At 39.4% G+C, this 23,932-nt stretch overlaps 1 pseudogene; it reads right to left on the bottom strand.

Annotated features, from left to right (window-relative positions):
* Positions 1-1,016: 1,016 nt before the first annotated feature.
* On the bottom strand, positions 1,017-1,886 carry LOC132425293 (peroxiredoxin-6 pseudogene; annotated as a pseudogene).
* Between the last annotated feature and the right edge of the window lie 22,046 nt (positions 1,887-23,932).

The following is a 23,932-nucleotide window of genomic DNA, read 5'->3' as shown; positions in this document are numbered from 1 at the left end:
AAAGAAAAGGAAACACATTTTATTTTATTTTATTTTTGGCTGCACTGGGCAGCACGTGAGATCTTAGTTCCCTGACACGGGATCAAACCCGTGGCCCCTGCAGTGGAAGCGAGGAGTCTTAATCACTGGACCACCAGGGAAGTCCCTGGGATCACATCTTCATCAGCTGCTCCTCCATTTTCATTATATGAAATTTTATGTATCTGTCTTTGGAGAAAAGCATCAGTGTCAAATCTAGCAAGGAAATATCTGCCCTCAGGACATGAGTCTGAACAAGTACTTGAAAATGTGACAACAGAATTTTCTGATCACATTTTAACAAAGGATTTACTTGCTCATCACTAAGAAGTAAAATTCAGAAAATAGTCCCCCTCCTCTACTGCAAGAATAAATCTATAATAAAACATTTTCAGTCATCCTCTCCCCTCTTCCCAAGGTGTGCCCTTTCACGTGCACTTCACTGTAGAGCCAACTGACATCCAGAAGTACTCTGAAAGGCACCTGGCACTGTTGTGTTACTCATGCCTCTGGTACACCTCCCTGGCAGGCAAGTGGAACCTTTTCTGTAGCTTCCCACTTTCAACAGAAATTTATTGAAAATTTTTCTTGATAGCAAAATACTTAAAGATTCCTTCCCCCTGCTCATTCTTCAGTTATCTACTGGAAAATTACAGAATTGAAAAGGTTTTGCCCCCAGTTGTGATCAAAACATGGAATATTGAAGAACATCTGGGTTACTCTAAGTTCTTAGGTTACATACGTAGATATGTACAGAGGAAGTTGAACCCCAAGTTCTATTCCTTCCCAAAATGGGTAACAGAAGAAAGGATTTGATTAGCACAGCTGAAGAAAACTGATACTCATTCTATGATAGAGCAAAGCAGGCTTTTTCCACCATAAACTGGTACCACCTTGTTGGTCATAAACCCTGCAGAGATCCAACAAGATGAGCCTCAAATTTCAAAGAGGGTCAGCAGAGAATGCTAAGATATATGAACAGAAAAGAATGCTGCTAAAGGCACAGAGCAAAGAATCCCAAGGAATTTTTAGTGCCATTTTCATTTAATAAGCCAGTAGTATAGCAACCTAAAGACCTTGGCTGTGATCACACCAGGATGTTTTTATGGTACTGCTGCAGGAAAACATGATGGGCAGCTGGCATCCTCTGGCTCACGGTGCTCAGTGAGCAGCTCCTGCACCAACTCTGTGGAGAGCCTATGGCTGGGGGGTGTAGTGGAGGTATTTCTTGCCAGATGGGAGCTCTTTGGTGAAGACTCCTTTAGGGAAAAGTTTTTTGGCTTCCTCTTCAGGGATGGTTGGAAGGACCATCAGGCTGTCTCTATTCTTCCAATAAACTGGGGTGGCAACCCTCTTTTCTGCAGTAAGCTGGAGAGAGATAATTACTCGGAGAATCTCATCGAAGTTCCTGCCAGTGGTAGCTGGGTAGAGGATGGACAGTTTTGGCTTCTTATCAGGACCGAAAATAAATACCACATGAGCTGTTACAGGCATGCCCTTTTCGTCCGTCTCTGCTGGGTAAAGCATGCCCGACTGGATGGCAAGGTCCTGATCCTTATCATCAATGATGGGAAAAGGTAACTTTTCTGTGGGCTCATCACCATTGTAAGCATTGATATCCTTGCTCCAGGCAAGATGGTCAACACTGTCTACTGAAAGGGCAATCATCTTAACGTTCCTCTTGGCAAATTCTGGTGCCAGCTTGCTGCTCTGCCAAGCTCCGTGGTACACACTGGGGTAAAGTCCCGAGGGTGGGAGAAGAGAATGCTCCATGAGTCTCCCAGATAGTCATGGAAACGGATGCAGCCGATGGTAGTATTGGCCTCAAAGTTGGGAGCCTCGTCCCCAAGAAGGAGCCCTCTGGGCATGGTGGCAGCGGTGACACGGAAGGAGGACTCCATTTTCTTATATAAAATGATTATTTTGATGTAGTGCTACCAAAGTCTTAAATCCTTATGCTATTTTAATACGTTAATCCTTCATAGACTTTTACAATTGAATCCTAAAATACAGTAAACACACACATGTAACTGGTGTGTTGAACAAACATGACTAAAGAAATATAGTCAACACTTTATGAACTCTCATTGTCCTTTCAACATTTATTCATAGAAAAGTTCTCTTGTTGTCAACTTAAAAGAAAAGTTATATGATCACTTTATTCCACGAAACCCTTTGGAATTATTTCATCAGAAATGTCCAGTACAATAGCTTAAATCTTCATGATTCATTGAAAAGTAAAGTTTCTGGGCACTTCTCCCCACAAGGCCCAATCACCCCACCGTTCACCACCAGTATTGCTGAGTAGCAAGTAGGCTGCTTCTTTTTTTATGAAGGGGTATGATTGGCTTTTTCTCTTTATTCTGTTCATAATCCTACTTCATGATTTTAGTCTTTCTTGGGTTAGATTTTGGGGAAAATGGAATACAGAAAATTCTTGTTAACTGGTACTCTGATAAGATAATCTTTATACTCTTTGAGCTTGGCAAAGAGTATAAATCCTGGTATTAATCCTGGTCTCCAAGTTGCTTTCCTGGAAACCTCTGAGAATGATTACTGGGACTCTCTGGACAATGCCTGAGTGGACAACCCTATTTGTCCTATATCTGTCCTGCCCCAGCTGCCCCCTCACCCCCCTCACCATCCTACTCCCCATTCCTGAACCCCTAGCTTTCTAGTTACCCACTCTTACACAGTTTCTTGGGCAGGATTCAAGAGGGCTCCATTCTTGCAATTGTTTTTATGTGGCTGATTTTTTTTGTTTGTTTGGTTTTTTGGCTTTTGTTGTTGTTGTTTTTAATGGACAATTCTTACGGTCCTTTCTTCTTCTGAAAAAAAGCAGGCCACCATTCTGCTGCTAACATCACTCTGGGTTTCTTAACCTGTGTCAGGCACATTTTCTAAGTCTCCAGTGTGGGCATACTCTCTGGGTGGTCCCTTTGGGGTCACTGTAAATGGCTGAGGCTTACAGTAAGTCCCTCCACTTAACTGGGCATTCTGTATTTTATCTGGTTACTTTATTCACCCTTCCCTTGTGGCTGAGTAGAATATAACAGCACTTCTCTCCAACATATCCTTTCCAAATCTCATTCCAACTTCCCTCTTAACCCGGGCTATATCCCTAAGAGGTAAAGGCAGGGAATTTAGTTCTTGGATTTTTTTTTTTTTTTTTTTTTTTTTCGGTACGCGGGCCTCTCACTGCTGTAGCCTCTCCCGTTGCGGAGCACAGGCTCTGGACGCACAGGCTCAGCAGCCATGGCTCACGGGCCCAGCCGCTCCGCGGCATGTGGGATCTTCCCGGACCGGGGCATGAACCCGTGTCCCCTGTATCGGCAGGCGGACTCTCAACCACTGCGCCACCAGGGAAGCCCGGATATTTCTTTTGATTAATGCATTTTGGTATATCCCACAACTCATTAAGTATCAAAAATCTATCTTATCTCAGTGTCTCAGTTGGAACTTTAAATTTAGCTTCCTGGTTTAATAAATGTGATATATTGTACCTTTATGGGATAATTTTAAATCCTCTAAAACTTCATAAATTTTAAAGCACACTGTGTAGCCATTTACTATTATAACAGTCTTTGATTATAATAATTTTATACTTTTATTTTATTAATACGTTTATATATATTATACTTATGTGCATTTATATATTAAATTTATATAGCTTATAATTTATATAGTAATTATAATGTTTTAATCTAATGCCTCAATTCTTCCAGGAACTGCAATAGCCCCATTCTTTCTGGAATTGCCCCTTTCCTTGTTACAGCCAAGATCTTCTATGACTGTTCCTTAGTCCTTTTGACTGCCCCAGGATGGGTCTGTGACCAAAGTCAAGTGAACCTGAGTCACAGTTACAGTCACAGTCACAGTCAAGCCAATCATTGTCCATTGGTAATTTATAGCAAATCTGAGAAAAATCAGTTAAACTAAACTTCACCATATAAAATTCAGAAGCTGTAATTAATCATATGTTTCTAGAGATAACAGGATTTTAATAACAGATATGGAAGCATCTGAGACTCTGTTCCATTTATTTCTGTGGTCTAGGTGCCACTCTTGACCTTCTCACACATGGGATGTTTGATTTTTCTTTGTTTATTAGACTGACAAGTGACATTTTTTGTCTAATCTAGTTGGAGTTACAATCAATAGATACAATCAATCAATTGTATCTTACCTTACAATCAATAGATTGCTTAAATGTTGCAATTCAATTCATTATTTTAATATTGTGTCCAACAAAATACTACCAAGGCTTTTACAAAATGTCATAAGTTAGGGAAGATGATAGGTTTAAAATAGCTAAACTAAAATAACTGGTCCTATTTTAGGAATATAGTTAGAAGAGAGAGAAATAAAAGAGCACCGCAATAGACACAGCTAATACTTGAATACACCCCACACAAATATTCAATCCACAGAATATTTATAAAGCCATTATTAAAATGGGTGGTAATACCTGAGTAGAACTGTAATTAAGATAAGAAAATAAAAACTAAGAGTATAAGTTCTAAAAATTCTTAAACAAATCATCAAATATTCTTAGCAAAACTTTTTTTAAATATATATTTTACATAAGGAATTAAAATTAGAATGAAAATCCCTTTATATATGAACATTGAGCAATGGCATTGTTTGATACTTTGTGTGTGTGTGTCCCTAAACCACACTTCTCACAATGACAGGCAAATAATTGAAAACGTACAATTACCTACTTTATCTTCATTTTAGCATTACATCCAGTCTTGGCTCTAAGAAATATTTTAGGCAAATGGTTTGGTAGTCTATTCTTTGCCTCTCTCAGAGCTTTTCCCCTCATTTCATTAATGTCCCTCCAATAGCTTCCTAGTTCTCTTTTGCTGTCTTATTTTCTGTGGCACAGATACTTAATCGGTTACTTCTGCACCAGTCTTGACCCTAAGTCTACAGCCACCCTTCTGCATTATCACTCACAATAGTCAGCACATCATGACATAATCAGGTGTGAATCAAGTAAATCACCTTTACAGACATTCAACTACAGTGTCTTCTTTTGCAGGCAACACACTGATGATATAAAATTTTGCCTATTTCACAATTTTTATTTCCATTTTTATATTATTTTATTCATATTTTCTAAACAGAGGAAAAACTGTTTCCTCTTTCAGATCTACCATTTTGCAATAAAGTTCACATAATTTTATGAAAGGACCTTAACGTATAGAATTAACATATAATTATACTTTACTTAATATTTATCAAGTTTGTTATATATCTTCCTTCATTCTGGAGGTCACATAATCATAAAAGAAATAGAAAATAGGATGTGAGATGGTATTAAAACATATATATTGTAAACACGGTAGAAAGCTGCAAATATTCCAATTGAAGAAAGAAGTGTAAAATACCTGTATTCTGAAGAAACCAACATGCAGCTGTATTAGAATTATATTTTTCTGTGGTGTTCATACTCATATTAAAAATCAAGAAAAATGTAACGGTAAAAATATGGAGCCCTCTAAAAAGAACTTTGCCTCTGAAAGAACAATAGAGGGGAAGGAGGTGATGGGTAATGACATATTCAAAAGAAAAGAAGGAATACAAAGCAAAATAGCTAGTGAAACACAAGGAGGGAATCAAGATTCTCCAGTGGGGGTAAACTTAACGTCAATCTGCTTGACATATGAAAGTCACACAATTGGGGATGGGAGATATTACAGTTAACAAAGTACTTTTAATTATTATTGCAGTATGGATATAGAAAATAATAGCTGTCACACAAAGGGACTTTGAAAGGGCCCGACTTTAACATAAATGAGCTGAGGTGAGGGGAGGAGGTCTCCTTGAGAGAGCAAGCATTAGGAACTCATGCTTTAGTTAAGTAATTAACGTAGCAGCGGTCTTCACACTGACCATTTCAAAGCAAGAAATGAAGCAGGTAGCAGGGGTGGGTGGTTATGGTACATGGCATTTAATTTCTCCCACTGTACTTGAAAAGAGAAGAATTCAAGATTATTTGTAAATTAAGCTAATTAATTTTACTTAAAGGAAAAAAGAAAAAAAAAATGAAAGAGAAAAAAGTTGCCTATCTGCGTAGTTTGTATTTTGAAAAACAATTTCCAATTTTGTTTCTCTTATTTATTTAGCTATCAGATACATAGTGTTCTAATTTCTACTTTTAGTTTAAAAATTATTACAGAATTGATATATTATATATCAGTGGTATGGTAAAGTGAGTACATGTTTACCTTTCTAATATTTTGCCTTTGAGGAGCCACTCCTTCTGGATCTATGTTTGGACCGGGGTCCTGCCGTCATAGTGACTTTCCCTGCATTTACCTCACCCCCACCTCATTACCTGGCTCCAGCAAGTGGTGATCCTCTGATCCACAATGACCAGTGCGTGGGACCACCTTATACAGTTTGTTGTGCCTGAGAATGTCTGGCCAGGGCAATGAGTGCGGTCTGAAATCTAGCCATGCTTCTCTCCCCAAGCTGTGTACCTTGGCATGGGGTGTGTATGTCTGAAGAAAGGTCACCTTTCTCTCATCCTCATAAAGGCTCCATCTGCTTGCCAAGCTGTTCACCTGCAGGGCTGCCTCTACCTAGTAGGGAAATCATTTGCTCATTTGTACAAAGGCTATGGAGCCATATGGGCTAGCAGAGACCCTGCCAATGAGAGAAATTCCATACTCTTTACCTCAGTGACTGTTTTGTGGATGGACCCAAACTCAAATCTGGTGAATCAGAATTCTCCCCTGAACTTTTATTTTACTATTAGCTTGAAATATTGTATTTAATGGCTTGGGTTGCTAAACTGAAAGGATGGTTGCAGCCATATTCCTCACTATTTGCAGAGTCTGTTTGCAGCATTAAGCAAACACAAGGAAGAAAAGAGCACTAACAGATGGAAAAAAAGAGAACAAGCTCTTGTTTGCACCCCTGGTTCCAGCCCTCACAGAAATCTCTACCAGCATTTTCCAGCTACAGAAGCCAATGGATCCTTCTTTAATTAACTTGGTGCAAGTTGAGTTTCTGTCATGTTCAAATGAAAGAGTTCTTATATACACTGATGGTATACTGATTAGTTCCGTTGTTTCAGTTCACTAGAAAGGATATTGTGCATAAGGAACGCTACTAATCTCCCCCTAAGAACAGTACTCCAGTTACTATGTAACAACAAGCATCTGTTGCCTTTCACCTTGAACCTGTATGTAAATGCTGCCGTTTTCAGAGTAAGTGACTAATTACAGTGGGATGAAGTTAGGAAAGGACCTCTGAAGATAGATGGGTGCTTTTGCCTAATCCCAAAGCAATGAAGCTGGATTGGCAAAAGAATGCAATGGAACATTCCCCCATTTGAGTAAATAGCATGAGCAAAGGCACAAAGAAGCAAGTTAGAGACATATGTTATGACTCTTTTAAGTTTCAAATGAATGAATTTATTTGCTCACTACTGAAAGTCATCATGGATAGTCCGGAAGCAGGATTGTTTTGATTCCTATTTAGATATGATTGTCAGGAATCTCTTTATCTCTCTCCTCTTGGAGAGGGAACAGCTCCTCCTCTGTTATTCTAGCACAAATCTTAGAAGTAATTATGACTGAGCAGTTACGCTGCTTAGGTCATAGGTCCAACCTTCACTGGATCTGATTGGCCAAGGTAATATGAGGCTCTGGTCAGTATTGCCTGTAGCTGAGTGTGGAGGCAGCACCATCTGACCAAACTCATTGATAAGTGTTTGCCCAAGGTAGGAGTGGGAGCCATTACTAGAAAAAGGAAAATAGATGCTGGATAGGTAAACATCCAAGGTCCAAAGAAGAGAATAAGCTGGCTGGCTAGGTGATAAGGAACAAATTTATTAGCCAGCATGAAAAATGAGATTGGATAAATAAGGGGACCAAGTTCAAGAAATATTGGAGTGTTTTAAATTTGAGGTATTTGAATATCAGTATTGCACATAAAAATGGAGTTTACACACAGTAATCTGTTTAGCACTAGAGAAATAGCTGGGAAAAGGTACGCCTCTTTTGAATAGGGAGCTCATGTAATTTATATTCCAAGCTGTGACACTTTCAAGAGTAAAAGTGGGGTAGTCTTAATGATTATACTGGAATAAGAGGCATAAATTGGGACTTTACCCCAGAAAACTAGGGCAAATGGCTGCTCTTTTTCTCAGGAAAGTGGTCAGAAAGAGTAGCTTATACACACATTTCGTGTGTAGTGCCTTTTGACGCTGTAATCAGCCAGAATCAATTCCAAGCATCTGTGACTAACCTTTAGGCAGTCACCTATAGCTAAACCTTAAGAGGAGCCAGGTGATTGACAGGAAAATCTGTGACAGAATGGACACTTAATCAGATGGTAATCTACAAAACCAGTTGGATCCTCTCCCTTGAGAAATGTTAGATGCAAGATACACAGAGCAAGACGAGTTGGAATGAAACAGAATTTAAAAGAAACTCACAGATAATGTAGTGTATTAGCTGGTGTGGGCTAAAGTTCTATAAAAGATAGAACCAAATATTCGTGTCTCAACCAAGAGGAGTTATATCTTACTCCCATGACAGTCCAAAGTGAGTGTTCCTAGTCAGTGGGAAACTCTCTTCACACAGGGATCCTGAGAGTAGGACTTTTTCCACTTTATGGCTTTGTTGTCCCCAAATCACAGATTAGGATTAACATTTGTACCATCAGGAGGGATAGATAAGACACTGGAGGAACCAAAAAGTTTTTCTTAAAAGTCTTGGCCAGGAATAGTTCACACATTTCTACTCACTTTCCATTGATGAGAAGTAGTCACAGGAGACAGCTACAATTAGAAGCAAGGAAAGGAATAGGGGCCTTTCCTGGAGAAAGGTAGTATGGCTGGGACACCTGTTTACCAAGTAAGGGACTTTAGAAGACTACCAGTGGTCTTTGTCCCAGGCTGTAAGCAAAACCCTCAGCAAAAACCCCGAGAGGTAGAGAGATGGACAGTTGTGAGTGGGTTAGAAATGGACATTTGCATAAGAAGCAGAGACAGAGAGATGCTGACTGAGCCTTCTCAGACCAGCCTCCATAAATTGGTGTTAAAGGATTTTTTCCTGACTTGCTCTTTTTGTTTACAACAGACACTATGTGCTTACATGCGTTAATCTGGGGAAAATTATCTAAGAAGTCTGTGACCTGATCAAGCTTAAGACCCACCTCTCTTTAACTCCCTAAGCAACACTGTCCACTTTTATGGCTTCAATGACACTTTACACGGTGATGATTCCCTCGTTTATTTCTCCAGGACAGACTTCTCTCGTGAGCTCCAGCGTGGCATACCTAGTAGTACTGCACAGCTCCACTGTTTCTCATAAACAAATAACAACATTCTGGCACTGAATTTATCACTCACCCTCCTCCAGCCTGCACCTCTTGTACTTTGCATCTCAGTGAGTAGCACTACCGTTCATCTGGATGTTCGGATGGGAAAACTGGGAATCACTCCTGGATCCTCTTTCTTTCTCACAGCTCATAGAATTGATCAGGACAGGAGTTCACCTCCTTCTAAGGCTGGAATCCACCTACACATCGCCGCCTACTGCAGGTTTCATAACCCAAGTCATCTCTTCTTGCCCAGATTTTCACAGGAGGAAAACGCCACCAGTTTTGCCCTTCTATTTATTCTTTACACATCAGCCAGAGTGATCACTTTGTTGTAGATATACAACTAAGTCACAAGTCCTGCTTAAAATATTTTTTTGCCATCACTTCTAGAATAACTCTTATTTACCATACATGGCCTGTAAGGCCCTTTTATTAGTCAGGCTCTAACCAGGAAAACAGAATCCACAGAAGTTAATTTGAAAAAGGATAGTGCATACAAAAAACAATTACAAAGGAGTTGAGAGAAACAAAAGAAACACAGGTGATGCTGAGACAAGCAGAAATTGGCAGCAGCAGGAACCCACTATCACTCTACGGTGGCATGAACAAAAAGAATAAGTAATGTTATTAGAGTTCAGAGTGAGGAATTCCTAAAAGAAGATGGAACTTCTGCAGGAACTTGTCTGACAGAAGCTGAGACCATGGATGAGGAGGGTCTGGTGAAAGCTAGAATCATGAAGAAGATGCAGTCTCTTTAGAGAAAGAGAGGGAAAACCATCCTGGCTTCTCTTCTGCTCTGTACACTTGTGTCCTCAATCACTGAATTTACCTGGAAGACAACTGGCAAGGGAGCCTGCGTGATGTCCTTTTCAAAACACAAGAAGGTTAGGAAATGAATGTGCACAACTTCATATTCTGGCCCTGCTTATCTTTCTAGCTCAGCCACCACTGCTCCCTCCCTTGCATACTCTGCACTTCATCTCAGGAAACTCATTTCAGTTCCCTGCCATACTCTCTTCTCTCTGTGTTTGTACATCCCATCACCCCAATTCAGAAAGGCCAGAAAAGAGGTCACCCTTTTGCCTTCTCCCAATTGCCTGAATATCCCCAACCATGCTTTGGGTCTCAGCTTAAGTATCACTCTTCTGGAAAGTTTATTTTGGTCCCCAAATCTGAACTAAAATACCCTCAACATATGAGCTCTTAATAGCTGATAAATTCCCATTACAGCATTTATTAAAAACATTAAAACATGATATAAAAGTCGATTATGGTTTACAATTTACCTGTCTATATCCTGAGTCAGCCTACAAATTCTGTGAGAGTAGGGGCCCCATATCTGCTAGTCACCACAGCACACAGAAGGTGCTCAGTAAGTATCCATTAACTGAATGTGTGGATCAACAGATGAAGGTGGTGAGTCAGAAAAGAGCAGTGGTTGACAGGGAGTGGCGCCAGTCCCTGATCTGGAATTTCAGTGAGGACCACACTGCTTTGAAAGACAAAGGACACTGCTCAAAATTTCCGTGATTTCTGAATGTGTGATTGCTACTTGGGCTTTAGGCTACCTTATTTCACTTCTACCCTTACAATTACTTCCTCACTCCTTGACTCAGGTAACACACATCTTACTGTATTAAACAGCTGAAGGAGAAAGACACAAGAAACCAGAAGCCCAGCTAAAGGGCTACTGTGGAAATTTATGTATGAGTTTATAGGAGAAATAAATTAAATATGAGGCAAGAAAATAGTGAGGATATTAAACATGAAAACAGTTTAATTTGGAAATAATTCTGGAGGAGTAATCACAGAAGGCCACGCTTACCTGAGGAAATACTAGGAAAATTTATTCCAATCTAGTTTAGATGCTTCCCTTTTAACTCATTTGTGAAAAAACAACAAAAAGATTAGCTAAAGAAAAGCTAATACTACCACATTCTGGAAAAAAAGTACATAGTTCACTAATAGTTATTTTAAATACAACATATACACCAAATTACAAACAAGAAACAATATGGTTCTGGCTTTAGTCATTATTTCCTCAGCCACAAGTAAGTCAGGTGGTGTTTCTGTCCTCATCTCTATCCCTCTTATTTCCACACACTGATTCTGCTGCTGGAAGCTGAGACAACACTCTTAGGAAGAGCTATTATCACTCTCTGTTGGAATGATCACCTTTTATTATGATAGTCCATTTGTCTGCAGGTTTTTCTCCATTTTAGTTCATGGATAATTTCTTCCTTATCCATATAGACTTGTTCTTACCTGTTCTATTTCTATACCTAATTTCTATTACATAAATGTATTATGATGAAATTCTTCAGGGTTTCTAGTGTGACTGACTTAATATGTGAATGTGCCATGCTTGTAATCTTCTCTTCTGTGTTGGAGGGGATTTCAATTACTCCTATCTGTGAGCAGAACATCTTCTAGAGTAGTCCATGATATACAATGCCCTTTTCCAATGGCTTCTTGTCTCCATACTATAGTTATTAACCTGAGCAGCTACAGATAAAATCTCTTGCTCTGTAATAAAACTCTGCCTCACTAGGTCTTTGCTTACTGTATATTGGTTCCATATATTCTCAATATTAAATAAAGAAGCAAAGGAAGATTGAAGTAGGATATGTTTATAAAAGATTACAGAGTTCAGTCATAGGTATGATATAGGGTTTTCTATGTTCTCGAACAAACACTACTTGAACAAATTTGTCATTAAATCTGACCTTGTGAAAAGGGATATTCAAAATCAATAACATATATGCCTTAAAATATAAACTTAATGATTTTTTAAATTCAAATATAAGATCAGTAATTATACTACTTGTAAAATACCTCAATAGTTTGAAACTGGCTTTATGAAAAATAAAAAAGGTCTTCAAACAAGAGAAAGTAACCTTGAACTAAAGGTAGAAGTCATATTGCATGATTTCCCAGGAAAAATTCTTATATATCAGATATCTTGTCACCCAATTGCCCACACGACTGTCCACAAAGCAATTGTGTAGCCAAGAAAACAAATAAAAACATAACCACAGAGTTCGCAGCTGGAGTTCACAGTCAGCCAGGAGTTCTACTGAGGAAGCTGATTTTATGATGCTCTCTGAATGATATAAAATACATTTCCCAAACACAGGCATAGCAAAGTCACCTGAAATTCTAGCTAGATAGAACACACAGGCAATTTTTATCTAATGGAGATAAATATACTTACCTCATAGGGTTGTTGTGAGGATTAAATAAGATAAAGTACATTCAATACCTGTTATGGGTTGACTTGTGTTCCCCCCTAATTCATGTTGGAGTCCTAACCTCCAGTACCTCAGAATGTGATCTTATTTGGTACTAGGGTTGTTGCAGATGTAATTAAGATGAGGTCACACTGGAGTAGGGTGGACCACCACTCCAGTATGACTGATGTCCTTATAGAAAGGCAGATGAAGGCAAAAAGTGCCTTCAGTCTTCTACAAGCCAAGGAAGACCAAAGATTGACAGCTAATTATCAGAGGTAGGCAATAAGCATGGAACAGATTCTCCATCACCGTTCTCAGAAGGAACCAACACAGCAATACCTTGATGGTGGACTTCTAGCCTCCAGAAATGTGAGACAATGTATTACTGTTGTTTAGGCCTCCCACTCTGTAGTATTTTGTTATGGTAGCCCTAATAAGCTAGTATGGTATCTAAGAATGACTGGCACATAGTGGAGGTTCAACTGATGCCAGTGCATCAGTGACAGACTCGTGTGAACACATTCACGTAAGTAAAGGGATGTAGTAGTATATATTCTTGTGTAAAGGAATGTAGTAGTATATTAAGTGTTGCATCAAAATTTTCATAGCAATTTTGAGGGCTAGGATTCAAAATCTCTAATTTCCTGGAGGAGAAAGGAGAGCTAAACAGGAACCTGAGACCAAGGGAACTGAAATATTTGACAAGACTGTAGCAAAGCACTCATAATATAGGAATTCAGCTGTTCACTCAATTGACAGAATGAGCTTTGGACACAAGGAAGAATGAAAAATTTGTGTACTGGAATTAGGGTCACGTTAGTCTTTCATCATTTCTAGAGTGTCCGTCACATGTTCAAGCATTTTGCTAGATACAGAGGGCACAAGAATAAACGACTCCTGGCTTTCATGTTCAAAAGCTAACAGCCTACTTGGGAGGAAGTCATAAAAATGTCATAAAAAATACCATTGGGATATAAAGTAGAAATGACTGGTAATAAGTAAAATAATTCTAGATAATAAGGATTCAGATGTGGCAGGAAACCGTATGTGTCTAATGTTACCAACTGTCAATATGAAGTTGTGCTGAGCCATTACAACACTTTACGGAGCTCCTTGCATCTTTTTTAGATAGAGCAACTTTGTTGTTTGGGCCAAACTGTCATCATTGGAATTGAATGAAGTCTGAGTGAGTAATTCGTTACAATACCTGTTCTCCAGAGTTTGCTATGTACCTGACATCGAAGGCACAAGTGCTTTTGGTGGGTGATTTCTTTGTTTCTGCTGTCCAGCAGCATCTTTATTATAAGTGCAAACATTATTTATGCAGGTCTAGTTAGAATATTTTCAATGACCTTTCTTAAATATTCTACAAAGGTAGATACTACAAAAAACTTCCTTCCGTGGCACCCACCACAGAGATTAGTTGCATTTAATTCATAGCTATATAACAGAATTTGTCATAATATATTATGGTCAGTCATTTCTAGTTCTTTGTTTTTAAACACTGTGTACAATAAGGGGAAACAATTTACTTTTGGACTTCTAAATGTGTTATTTCTTTAACAGCCCAATATATTGCTTTGTGTGCAGGACCCACACCATGAAGTGCATCCTCCTGTTGTTGGGGAATAATACAAGAATAGGACAAAATCAAGGCAACAGAGGGTAGTATCAGGAGCATACAGTGTGATTCTTTTTGCACAGGGCCTGCCCTTGGTAGGATGTGGGCATGCATGTTGACATAGCATAAAGGAGCAGTCTAGCAGCCTACACAGTTCAGAGGTTCTACATACAGGTGGAGGTATGGTGATGGGCTTGGCAACAGGTCTTGAGGCTGGAGGCTCTGGAGGCTCAGGGACAGTACTTGGTTCTGGGCCATGTGATGAAAGTCTGAGATATGCTGCAGGTGGTGACAAAATGACTCCAGCTCTTGGGACTGGCAGAGGTGAAAAGACATGCACAATTACACAGACCAAGAAACAGGAGCAAAGAGTCATACCTCACAGGATCAGGACAAAAAAAGTACAGAATACAGTTCAGATCCTCCCTAAAATAAAAGGATCTAGATGAGAGGGGTGGCAACAAGCTGGGGACAATAAACAACAAAGCAACATGACTGCAATGGTGATGGTGACGATAATATACAGACTTCCTGAGCCAAAAGAGTCTAATATTCCTCCTGCCCTCCTTCCAGGGACTAAAAATGGCCTCAGCCAAATGGATGCCAGCAAAAACATCTGGTGAAAAGAGGTGTGAGGTTGCCAAAATCAAGGCAGTTTATGAAAAAAAAATGTACATATTTAGAAACATGAGTAACATATAGTTTGAAAATTGAGTTTTAATGATGGAATTTTGAAAAGCTTCTGAAAAGTTTTTGATTCATGTTTAGCCAAATTAGTATAATCATGATTCATGTATGTAAGAGTGTTACCACCCCCTTTAAATATAGCTAACATATCTCATTTACATTTTATAGGGGAAAAAAAGATAATGGTGCAGGGTAGCAGATGTCATGCTACTGTCTCAAGAAACTCATTTCCTTTTCAGGCTAAATTCAACTACTAAAACTTTATAGTCAAGCATTAAAATGCCTGCGGAAACAAAGGTACTGGGCAAAGATCCTAGCAGATACTTCTGGAAGCATGAGAGGGCAGGTGATCTTGAGTCTAGAATAAAATGAAATCATGAGTATTAGATTTAGAACTAACTTTGAGTCATTAGGAAAACCAAAGAATCTCTATGTATTTGAAATAATAAGCAAATGTTTGATTAAAAGAGAAGATGTGAATAACTTTAATTGATTTTTAAAAACTGACTCAACGTTAGTTTATTTTAGGGCAGTGTTTCTCAAAGTGTGTTTATGGAACCAATGGCACCAATATCTCCTAAGAAATCTGTTAGATATGCAAACACTCAGGGCCTACTTCAGACCTGCTGGATCAGAAACTCTTAGTGTGGGCCTAGCCATCTGTGTTTTAACAAGCCCTACAGGTATAAAATTGCCACATTTAGCAAATAAATGTACAGTATACACAGTTGAATGGAATTTCAGATTAAAAAATGAATAATTTTTACTATGCCCCATGCGATATTTGGGACATATTTATACTAAAAAAAATATGCTGTTTATCTGAAATTCAAATTTAACTGGGCATGTTTCATTTTAGTTTACAACCTTATCCAGGCGACTCTGATACAAGTTAAACAATGAGAATTTTAGGGTAAAAATAACAGCAATGTTAAAAAAAAATAGTATTTCCTATGCCTATAGAGCAGATAATGCTGAAAGCATTAATGTCTGGTGCAGGCATCTGTCTGCATCTGTCTGGTAGAATGTTGAATTCGGTTTTAAAATATTTTTGTTTGGCCAAATGTATTTATTTGTTCTTTGTGTTTGGATGTTTGGATTAATTGCCATATTTAAAATGTTGTGAAATTTCACATAAAATCATGATCTGGATCACATACCAGTATGGCAACAATTGAGACTTTTAACAAGTGGGTCCAGTGTTCCACAGTCCACACCACTCCCAATTGTGTCTCTACCATAAATCTAGACATTGCCTGTCATTTATATCTGCTACTGCACAATTTTAATTATCCCAGGTTGGGAATATATTACTTGCCTCTGTCCTCATAGTCATGTAAGTTTGCATCCACTTTTCATTAAAGGTTTCCCCCTACATGTGGACTTTTTGGAATATGAAACATCTCAAAAGGAAGGTCTCACATGGGAAATGGGTATCATGTCTTTGGCTACATCCCCCAGAAAACAAGTTAGTAGAATTAGAAATCAGGGTTGTAATAGAGTTTAGCCTAAAACAACCAAGCTTGACTTACACAAGGACCAATTTAGAGGAAAAAAATATCGGGTTGCTTTTGTTTGTTTCATTTAACTTAAAAATATTGTTATTGATTTTCCAGGTAAAAATGCATGTTCTAAATTTGATTATATGTTTTAGTAGTGAAAAGAGTATCAATATAAAAACAGTGATTTCTAAGGACTAAAATGTTAACACTGCACAGTATTTAAGAAGCAAAACACAAAGGGTGATTTTCAATCTTTCACACTAAAACTTAATTTTGGGTGATATCTTGCATTTAGGGCATGTACATGCACCCTAAAGATTGTGACTTACTAATCATTTCTCTATACCAGCTTGAACTAACATGTGGGCATGTGGGCATGTAGAATCAGTAGCTCACGCTTTGTTGAAATTTGGTTCCTGGCGCACTCCAAGAACTGCTGTAGACACACTGTTTATGCACTGCTCCATTTATTTTAAGTAACTGGATAAGTACTGAAGAAAATTCACCTAGTTTGTACTTAATCCAACTTTATGCGTTGAAGATCTGAATTCTGCAAAGTCGCTTTTGATTCAAACTTTTGTAGCAATGTCCCTTTTACTATCTCAACAGCTTTCCCAGAATAAATCTTTCCCCTTACAAGCTAGGCTTGGAGAACATGTGCCAGGCTTTTGTGACATATGGGCCTGTCTACAGTAATTAATTCCTAGTTTGTCTGACCTAATTGCTCCATGTTGGCAACTCTTGCTACTTATTAAAGGCAACATTGTTAAATATAAACAGAATATTGCCAAAATAATGATTATTTTTTCAAAGCTGCACACGTTTCATAATTCCTCTACTGTATCAATTATTAAATTCTCTTTGTTCACTAAATATTTCCTAGCCTCTGATCTCAAATGCATTGCATGTTCCAATTTAATTTATCTTTTTAATTATATTGATGATTAGTTCTGTTCTAAATCTACTGTGGAACCAGAAATTAGATTCAATTTTCTTTTCCCACGCTTCTATATATCTATATATCTATTTATATCTACTTATATATTTATATATCTATATCTATATATCTATGTATCTATCTATATCTCCTATTTTATTCTCACCAGTCAGGAAAGTAGAAAACCCAAGTGCTTTCTATTTTTATGTAAAGTAGATTAGTGTTCCTCTCTGTTTGGTTGATGAGGAAGGGCATTTTGTCCACCTTGAACTCCCTCATTTCAAATTGGTATATGCATCTCAGATCCATCTGGACATTTTTCTCTATTCACTTGTATCTCCATTTAATCCAAACTCCAGAGCAGTGGCTTATAGTAAAATTTGGTTTGAGGCAGAGTAAACAATTCAGGCATTTACAAAGCTTGATAGTTGCTGCTTTGTCACAATTTACAACAGAGAAAAATCCCTGAGGGAATGAATTTTACCTATCACTCAGTAGATTTGTGAGACATTTTTACAGCAATTCCCTAGGTCTCATGTAGTATGCTATAGTATGCCCTTATTCTACATGCCTAATTCTAATGCTGTCCCTTATGCATTAAAATATGCCTTATATATAAACAGTAAAATAGTTATAAACTCACACTGTTCTCACTTCTGAATTCTAATATATTACGCTTTTGAAAAATCATATGGAATTTGTATAGCCTTCACAAAAATTTTCATCTAAAGCAATCAGTTACACTAGACAGGACCTCTCAATTTACGAAAAAAATCAGTCAGGGTATACAAAGGTATAGGTGCAGTAGTGGGAAGATAAAATAGAGCAATATCTCCTTCTCTCTATCTCCCCCCTCCCCAGCATCATAAAACTGGAAGAGAAAAATATTTTTGAAACATTTTCACTTGAATTTGAATATTCTATAAATCTTGATGCCATGTGAATTTCTCACCCATTAAAAGCAATGGGTTCTGATCCTTCAGAGAAGAGACAGATACGTGCTAGAACAAGGAGTTATATCTCAGCTCTCGCTGTCAGATTTGATTTTGTAGCAAGACAGGAGGCTTGAAAAACAGGCCTTGTTAAGGGATGGAGGATGGAGATTCTAAATTCCTTTAGCCTGGACAATTTAGATCATATCAATAATTTTGTTTTCTTAAGTATAGGAAAATGGAAATAAAAACAAAAATAAACAAATGGGACCTACCTTACCCTGTCATCCCAAACCTGTGGAGACCGGTAGAGGGGCCTTTAGAAATGTCCAGTGAGCTCTGGCAAAACCCAGCCTTTCAGGCCATCTTTGGGTGTGTGTGTTCGGGCGGGGGAGGGAAATGGACGGTGTGCTCCTAGTAGAAACCTTGCAATAAGGCCACCGGGTGACTGTGCACAGTGGGGGCTGAGAGAAGCGATGCAAGCAGTGAGACAGTTACTGGGAGAGGAGGTATTTTTTAAAAGCTAAATGTCGGGCTTCTCTCGTGGCCCAGTGGTTGTGAGTCCGCCTGCCGATGCAGGGGACACGGGTTCGTGCCCTGGTCCGGGAAGATCCCACATGCCGCGGAGCGGCTAGGCCCGTGAGCAACAGCCGCTGAGCCTGCGCGTCCGGAGCCTGTGCTCCGCAACGGGAGAGGCCACAACAGTGAGAGGCCCGCGTACCGCAAAAAAAAAAAAAAAAAAGCTAAATGTCAAGGTCATGAGGCTTACCTTAAATTCTAGGACTTCAGAAGATCATCTCAAAGGCCGCCCAGCACAAGCTTCAGAGGACCATGCACAGTGAAGTAAGTGCAGTTCAAATTAAGAAGAAAGGCCAAGATTCAGCTCTTCTGTCCATTCACTCCCCCTTGTGATGAGGACAGGTTTCAAAACATCCCACTTAGCCTTTGGGCACACCAGAAGCCAGTTGAACCTGCTAAGCTAAATTGGATACACTTGATGGTGAAGGGCACGGTGGGCCTCAGTCCTGGCTGGTGGCTGCGTGGAGGTGGGTGACGGAAGCGGCGTCACCAAACGTTGTCTGCCCTTGCTCCGGCCTGCCGTCACTGCCCCAGAGTCAGAGCTCCACAGTGACCGTGGGAGACAGCTCTCACTTGGACTGGGAGTCCAGGGGGCACTGGCCTCGCTGGGCTCAGGCTGAGCGATCCCATCGTCCTCTGCGGGATGGCAGCTGACAAGGGCGACAGAGCTGGGGCTGAAGTGTCCCCAGAGAACTCGGATACTCGAGTGACAGGCATGACTGGCTGGTGAGGTTCAGCAGGCGAGGTTTGGAGGGAGTTCGGTGGCTGGAAGCTTTGGGCGGCCTCAGAGGTGCTGTCGTCAGGCCCTGCCTTTGGCTGGTGCCCATTCTTGAGGACGCACGAGTCTGAGGAGTCTGAGGTCCTTCTTATCGCCTCACTGTCTTCTGCCATGACCACACTCAGGCCGCAGCCCATGAGCAAGAAGATGGCGTGGCTGGCGAAGTATGCAATTCCCAAGCAGGGCGCGCGGTCCCGGACCCCGGGGCCTGGGTGTTTGCCTGGCTGTGGTGGGCGTGCCTGACGCAGGGTGGGCCAGGTCACCAAGCCCAGCGCCTCCACACTGGGTGTCAAACGCCGGAGCTGCTCCTGCAGCCTCCAGCTGTCACGCAGCAGCTCGGCCACAGCGCTTGCGCGTTGACTTCTGACCCTGCGCAGCGCGGCCGCACGGGCACGTCCTTGTGCTGCGCGCGCCCGGCGTCCCGAGCTTGCCTCTTCAGCTTCCGGACGTTCCATGACCAGCAGGGAACGCTGGTGGGAGAGCGGCCTACCATGGAGAGAATCTACAGAGACCTATGTATGTAAGTATATTTATATGTTTCTATATTTACATTTATTATAGATATTATATATAACTTTTTTTTTTTTTTTTTTTTTGCGGTACTTGGGCCTCTCACTGCTTGTGGCCTCTCCCCTTGCGGAGCACGGGCTCCGGACGCGCAGGCTCAGCGGCCATGGCTCACGGGCCCAGCCGCTCCGCGGCATGTGGGATCTTCCCGGACCGGGGCACGAACCCGTGTCCCTTGCATCGGCAGGCGGACTCTCAACCACTGCGCCACCAGGGAAGCCCTATAACATATTTTATATATAGCCCTTTGTTGAGCCGCGGCGGGAGTGTGGCCCAACAAAGGGCCGTATATATAATATATATATTTTATATATATATTTATATTATATATCAAATATATTCAATATATGTTAATATAATATGTTTTATATCGTATGAAATATTATGTATAATATAAATCTATATATAAATATATTCTTTTATAAAATCTAGTGTCATCTCATGCTCCCTGATGCCCCTGTGGAACTTTCTGAAGCATTGATAGCCTGCTGGTAGGGCTACAACCTGGTACAACCATTTTGCAAAACAGTTTGTAGTAGTTACTAAAGTTGACGATTTGTGTGTCTGTGTCCCAGTAATTTAATATCTGGTGATTTAGCCTACAGACCCGCGTGCCTGGGTGTACGAAATTATAATTCAGAGTTTCTAGCAGTGACGTTTATAATAGCACAAAATAAGAAAAGACATTGCCCACCCAACGTTAAAATTAAGTTTGATATGTTCAAATAATGGAAAATACTACAATTTACTTAAAAGTTATATTTGATATGTTCAGACAGTGGGATACAATCCAGTAAAAAGAAAAGAAAAAATAATAGAGGTATGTGTGACAATGTGGATGGACTTTGCAATAGTATTATGGGCAAGAAGCAAAACCCAAGTGTTTACTTATGATTTGTGTAAATTTTAAAGACAGGAAAAGCTAAGCTATAAATTATATTGTTTAGGAGTGTATATTTTGGTGTTATATCTGTACGGGAAAACAATAAATGAACTGCCACAGTGGTCCTGGTAGTGGTCACCTCTGGGAGTTGGAGGAGGAGGAGGTTTGTAGGGGTGCATAGAGGCTTCCAGGATGTTAGAAATGTTCTAATTTTGACCTGGGTGGTGGTTACATTGCTGTTTGCTTTATAATCATTCTTCACACAATTTGTTTATGTTTTACGCATGTTTCTATAAATTTTTATTGGTTAAAATTAAAACAATTTTAAAGCTGGGGAGTTTTTCAGACACCACATAATTATCAAAGTATTATTGTAGCAGAGGACTCACAGTGGGCTGACTGCTGGGGCTGGCACCCATGGTCCTCACAGCCTGACCTGAGGACATTTCCCTGGACCAGGGAGGACTAAATGAGGCCAGATCAACCAGGAAGGACTGTCAGGCCTTGTCAAGACCAGGGAAAGAAAGACCATGAGTTGTACCAGCCACAGTCCTCCAGATGCCAGCCAAATCTACACTTGACAGGAGTTCAGCACCCATACCAGCCACCCCTTGGCAAAATGCAAAGATTATTTAGAAGACAGCATATTTGTGCATGGTTACCAGCTCCCTTTGTTACCATATTACCCTGCAAAACACTTGGACACTACCTTGGGGAAGAGCAGGGTAGAACTCTGAGCATTTTTATCTAAAGAGGCTAAGCATTTACCTAAAAGGACTGTTTAAATGATTACAGCCACAGTGCTTACCCAGCTAGACTAAAATTTATGTGCTTTTTTTTTTTCTACTACGCTGAAAAGTGTGAACTGTAAAGAAATTCTTATCAGTAACACACAAAATAAACTACATTTTCTTTGGACATCTAAATGCAGTAAATCTTTGAGTAAATCTTTGACCTAGCAATAAATATATGTGTATTTCTAAAGGAGAGTGGGGAGGAAAGAGACAGTCTGCATTGTTGTAAGTATTTCATTGGAACAACATTGGGATCCAATTTATTCAATAATTAATTGCTCTTGCAGATGATTCTCTCACCAACTTTGATTATCAAGGTTGTACAGCTCTTAAATTTGGTGTGGCAAAGTTTCCTATGTGTGCTTTGTTTCTTGAGCTATGGCCTCCATGCAGAACTATACTTGATTTTAGTTAAACCTTGTATAAAGAACATCAAAATATGAATATGGACATTAACAGTTAACTGAAGTATTGATATTCCTTAATAACATGGTTAAAATTGTGAAATTAAATAATGAAGCAACTAAAGATGCTTATGAGTCTTTGAGAAAAAATAAGACTGCTTTAATGATTTTGAAATCCCTTATATGACATTCTTTTTGTTATTCTGTTTGACTCAATAATATACTAATATTATAAAAAGTTATAAATAAAATTATGAATTACAATAGAAGCTTTCTATAACACATATGCTGATATACAGTGTAGCTGTAACACAATGAGATTAGCTGTGTGCATGGCTCATTCCAGAGCTCCTCTGAAACAAGAATCCCATTTAATACAGTGGGTTTTTTTAAACATTTTTATTGGAGTGTAATTGCTTTACAATGGTGTGTTAGTTTCTGCTGTATAACGTAGTGAATGAGCTATACATATACGTATATCCCCATTTCTCCTCCCTCTTGTGTCTCCCTCACACCCTCCCTATCCCACCCCTCTAGTTGGATGCAAAGCACCGAGCTGATCTCCCTGTGCTATCTATTTTATATTTTATATTTGGTAGTGTGTATATGTCCATGCCACTCTCTCACTTCGTCCCAGTTTACCTTGCCCCCTCTTTGTGTCCTCAAGTCCATTCTCTGTGTTTGCGTCTTTATTCCTGTCCTTCCCCTAGCTTCTTCAGAACCATATATTTGTTTTTTTAGATTCCATATATATGTGTTAGCATACTGTATTTGTTTTTCTATTTCTGACTTAACTGCACTGTGTATGACAGCCTCTAGGTCGATCCACCGCACTACAAATAACTCAATTTCATTTTGTTTTATGGCCGAGTAATATTCCATTGTATATATGTGCCACATCTTCTTTATCCATTCATCTGTCGATGGACTCTTAAGTTGCTTCCATGTCCTGGTTACTGTAAATAGAGCTGCAGTGAACATTGTGGTACATGACTCTTTTTGAATTCTGGTTTTCTCAGGGTATATGCCCAGTAGTGGGATTGCTGGGTTGTATGGTAGTTCTATTTTTAGATTTTTAAGGAACCTCGGTACTGTTCTCCATAGTGGCTGTATCAATTTACATTCCAAAAACAGTGCAAGTGGGTTCCCTTTTCTCCACACCCTCTCTGGCATTTATTGTTTGTAGATTTTTTGATGATGGCCATTCTGACTGGTGTGAGATGATACCTCATTGTGGTTTTGATTTGTGTTTCTCATCCTTTCCAACACTTATCTTTTTGATAATAGCAATCCTGAAAGGTGTGAGGTGGTATCTCATTGTGGTTTTTATTTGCATTTCCCTGATGATTAATGATATTGAACATCTTTTCATGTGCCTGTTAGTCATCTGTATGTCTTCTTTGGAAAAATGCCTATTCAGGTCCTCTGCCCATTTTTAAATTGGGTTGGTTGTTTTTTGCTGTTGAATTGTATAAATTCTTTGTATATTTTAGATATTAATCCCTTATCAGCTATATTGTTTACAAATATCTTTTGTCATTCAGTAGAATGCCTTTTTCTTTTGTTGATAGTTTTCTTTACTATGAAAAAGCTTTTTAGTTTTATGTAGCCCTGTTTGTTTAATTTTTTATTTTGTTTTCCTTCCTTGAGGA

Source organism: Delphinus delphis, chromosome 5 (assembly GCF_949987515.2).
Source record: "Delphinus delphis chromosome 5, mDelDel1.2, whole genome shotgun sequence".
In the NCBI taxonomy this organism is placed as follows: Eukaryota; Metazoa; Chordata; class Mammalia; order Artiodactyla; family Delphinidae; genus Delphinus; species Delphinus delphis.
The sequence above is the reverse complement of the archived record's forward strand: the minus strand, read 5'-3'. Positions and strand labels throughout refer to the sequence as shown.